This window comes from Palaemon carinicauda, chromosome 12, assembly GCF_036898095.1.
Source record: "Palaemon carinicauda isolate YSFRI2023 chromosome 12, ASM3689809v2, whole genome shotgun sequence".
NCBI lineage: Eukaryota > Metazoa > Arthropoda > Malacostraca > Decapoda > Palaemonidae > Palaemon > Palaemon carinicauda.
The window spans coordinates 122,838,500-122,843,499 of record NC_090736.1 but is presented as its reverse complement, the minus strand read 5'-3'; the positions used below and the strand labels follow the sequence as shown (position 1 = coordinate 122,843,499).

The following is a 5,000-nucleotide window of genomic DNA, read 5'->3' as shown; positions in this document are numbered from 1 at the left end:
CACTATCATGGGCTTTTTCACATAGTCCACAAATGCCATCTATAGGACATTCATATGTTCTACGTATTGTTTTTCATGTCTCAAAATTAATATCCGTTCAGTAGAGCTTCTATCTTTTCAAAATCCTGGTTCATATCTCAGCTTTTCATTATTTTTTATTTACAGTTTCTTTAGAATAAGCATACTATACATGATGACTAATTTTTGCTGTCTGTCTGGTGTTTTTTTTTTTTTTTTGGGGGGGGGGGTTGGGGTGTGGTGGGGGGGGGGGCGTGGGTCATTCTTACCAACACTCTTAAATCCCATTTATCAGGGTTTCCCTCCTCATGGAATATTCCACAATAAATTCTTGTAAATGATCAGGGGATCTCTTAATTTTCAACCAGTATCATCTCAACAGTTATTTTATTCTATCCAGGGGCTTTCCATCTTCAGTTTTTTCATGATAGCTTCGACTTCAGGCACACTAAATTAATTCATAAACGCATCAAAGTTTTCACAGCTTCAAGTATATCAATCAAATTTGTCTCTACTATTCATAACCTCACTAAAGTGTTCCTTCCTACCTTGTCTTTCTTCATCTTCTTTTGTTATAATACATCCGTTTTTCTCTTTGATAAGTATATGCTTTTTCTCCTTTCATTATAAATTATATGAGTAATTCTTAATCCTTAGCCACTCTCCTAAATTAATAGCTTTGTTTGCCTCTTCTCTTTACTGTCTGAATATTTTTCTCCAATAACTCCTGGATTTTCTTTTGACATCACTATCAATACTTGAATAATTAACATCCTCTATATTTAATTTCCATTACTTCCTCGAAAACTTTCAAAAGTCAATTTGTCTTTTTCGAAACTAATTGCTCTCTCCTCGTAACTGCATATTACCAAACTTCATTACTAACTGACAGATAAACTGTAAGTTCTCATTATTACACCAATATCCATTAATTGTCTTTTTTTCGTCTCTGAAAGTCTCTAAGACTGGAAATATATTTCTCTGCTCCATTAAAAATTATTCTCTGTGCTCTTCCTCTAGAAGCATATTTGTATCAAACATAAGCATTCCATCTACTTTTCTGGTGGATGCTTTTAGTTTTAATTTCAGAGTGACAATGAAGAGCTGGTGATCACTACCGATATCTACACCTCTATAGTTTCTTTCCTTGCTAATCCCAATACATCGTGTTTCACTTAGGACTAAAATATTAAAACTATATTTCTCAAATTTACTCTCCACTTCCTGTAACTTCCCATGCTGATTCATGGTTCTAGTATTCCATCTAACAATTTTCAATTTTCTTTAAGTATTTATAAACATGGAGATTCTTAGCACCCCACTATGCCCAGGACTAGGGGGAATCCTGTCATCTGCTCTTTCCATCCACTGACTGAATTTATAAATGACTCATTAGTAATACTCTTCAGTTTCTTGTGATGGGCATTGCTTATCTAGGTAATGCAAGTGACCCCATTCAATTTCATATTGATTCCGTAAAATCAGACCCATAAAATAGGATTAAAAGTCTCATATATATGCATATATATATATATATATATGTATATATATATATATATATATATATGTATATATATATGCATATATATATGCGTATATATATATATATATATATTGTATATATATACGCATATATATATGCATATATATATATATATATATGCATATATATGAGACTTTTAATCCTATATTATGGGTCTGGTTTTACGGAATTAATATGAAATTGAATGGGGTCACTTGCATTAGCTAGGTAAGTAATGCCCATCACAAGGAACTGAAGAGTATATATATATATATATGTATATATACACATATACATATACTATATATATATATATATACATATGTATATATATATATATACATATAATATATATATATATATATATCCATATGCTTACTCACACATACACACACACACACACACATATATATATATATATATGTGTGTGTGGTGTGTGTATATATACATATATATATATATATATATATACATACATATATATATATATCCATATGTTTATATATATATTATATATATATATACACACACATATATATACATATAAGAACACAGGGTAGTGTTTCTTGGCCCATTACTTTTTATACTTTTTATACTATATACACATGATATGTGGTTTGGCCTAGAAAACAAGCTTGTTGCATATGCAGATGATGCTACTCTCTTTACATCAATTCCATCCCCTGAATGTAGATCTAGGGTTGGTGAATCCCTTAATAGAGATTTAGCTATAATTAGTGCATGGTGCAAATTATGGGGTATGAAGTTGAATCCTAACAAAACTCAAAGTATGATTGTAAGTAGGTCAAGGACGGTGGTTCCTCAACATCCGGATATCAGTATTGATAATGTTTCTTTAAATATGTATGACTCTTTCAAAATTTTAGGTGTGATTCTCGAGAGTAAATTTACTTTTGAGAAACATATAAGGTCTGTGTCTTCTTCAATTTCACAAAAAATAGGCTTATTGAGAAAGTCTTTCAAGATTTTCGTTGATCAATCTATTCTGAAGAAGTGTTTTAATTCTTTCATTCTACCTTGCTTTGAGTATTGTTCTCCTGTCTGGTCTTCAGCTGCTGATTCTCATCTTAATTTGTTGGACAGAAACTTACGGTCTATTAAATTTCTTATTCCTGATCTAGATATTAATCTCTGGCACCGTCGTTCAATTAGTTCATTATGCATGTTGCATAAGATTTTTCACAACTCTGACCATCCTTTACATTCAGATCTCCCTGGACAATTCTATCCTGTTCGTAATACTAGGCAGGCAGTTAATTCTAATAGCCAGGCCTTCTCCATCACGAGGCTCAATACTACGCAGTACTCAAGAAGTTTTATTCCAGCTGTGACCAAGTTGTGGAATGATCTTCCTAATCGGGTGGTTGAATCAGTAGAACTTCAAAAGTTCAAAGTTGGAGCAAATGCTTTTTTGTTGACCAGGCGGACAGTCTTTTTATAGTTTATTTATGACATATTTGTTTTTGATGTTGTTGGTAGTTTATTATATGACATGTCTGTTTTGACGTTGTTTCTTATTTTAGAATGATTTATTGTTAATTTGTTCTCTTCATTTATTTATTTCCTTATTTCCTTTCCTCACTGGGCTATTTTTCCCTGTTGGAGCCCCTGGGCTTATAGCATCTTGCTTTTCCAATTAGGGTTGTAGCTTGGATAGTAATAATAATAATAATAATACATACATACATACACACACACACATATATATATACATATATATATATATATATATATATATATATCATAATCATCATCATCTCCTCCTACGCCTATTGACGTAAAAGGCCTCAGATGGATGTTGACATACTTCTCCATCCATCCTCATATTTTTCAGTCTGGTAGCCTTGGGTCTTCTAATTCTTGTAGTCCCCTTTTGGAGCCCCGATGGACGGTTTGATGAACTAATCTCTCTTGGGCAGGGCGAAGAGCATGCCCAAACCATCTCCATATACCCTTCATCATTATCTCATCAAACTATGGCACTCGAGTTATCTCTCTTATAATTTTATTTTTAATCCCGTCCTGCCATTCAACTCCCATTATCCTTCTGACAGCTTTTCTTCCTCAAATCTACTGAATCTTTTGTTTCATTTTCATACCATGACTCATGGCCATAGAGTAACACCCATCTCACTAAACTGATATGAAGTTTTAATTTTTTATGTAATTTCACGCTACTTGACTCCCAAATTATACTTAACCTAGCCATTGTAGTTTTTTTTTTTTTTTTTTAATATTTTAATAATCTCTAGTCCTAATGACCCTGTATTGGAGATCATAGTTGTAAATACTTAAAATGATTATACCTCATTAATCCTCTCCATTCCAATGATATTTCATCTTCCATTGCATACTTCGTTCCCACCATCTCTGTCTTTCTTCTACTTATTTTTAGCCTGAATTTTTCAGATATTCCATGCATTCTGGTAAGCAAGCATTGCAAATCTTGTGGTGCTCTGCTAATAAGTGTAGCATCATCAGCATTGTCTAGGTCTACTAAACTCCAATCAACAATCCACTCCCATCTTTTTCCACTACCTGTGACTATTCTACGTATTACATAATCCATGAGGAGAATAAATCACATTGGTGACAACACATTCCATTGGAGCATTACGCTGTTCACTGGAAATTCATTCAATAAGACTCCACTAAAATAAACTTTGCACTTACTATGCTCATGAACAGACTTAATCAAATTTACATATTTAAGAGGAATTCCATAATAACGCGGGACTCTCCACAAAATTGGCCAGTGCCCGCTATCAAAGGCTTTTTCATAGTCAACAAATGCTATCAAAAAGTTATTTCTATGTTTTCATCTATCGTTCGCTCCAGTCTCTTTAGAATAACCATACTATACATTTTGATAAAAACTGATATAAGTAATATGACTCTGCAATAATTGGAATTAGTCAGGTCTCCTCTTTTTGCCCTTTTCACCAACACTCTTAACTCCCATTCATCATGTTTTGCCTCTTCATGCCACATTCTACAAAATGATCTTGTAACTAGTCTGGGAGTCCCTTCATTTTTGGCCAGTATCATCTCAGCAGTCATTCTATCGTATCCTATAGGATCTCCATCATTTTAGTTTTTTGAGGGTAGCTTCGACTTTAAGCACACTGAATTCATTCGTGGGCTCTTCAAGGGTCAACATCAGTTTCAGGTATATCAATAAAATTATTGCTTTCATATCTCCTATTCATATTTTCAATAAAGTGTTCCATCCAACCTTGTCTATCTTCACCTCTTGTTGCAAAAAGTGAACCATATCTCTTTTTGATGGGTATGTGCTTCTTCTTTACTCCAGTCAAGATTGCACTAATTTTTTTTTAACATAATAAATAACTTTTCAATCTCACTCTCTTAAACATGTTGCACTTTGATTTCACTAATCGCTCATACTAGATTAACATCATGAAAAACACCTGTATCT

At 32.9% G+C, this 5,000-nt stretch overlaps 1 pseudogene; it reads right to left on the bottom strand.

Moving 5' to 3' along the window:
* Nucleotides 1–5,000, bottom strand: part of LOC137651035 (uncharacterized) — a 45,647-nt pseudogene that overhangs the window by 31,700 nt on the left and 8,947 nt on the right.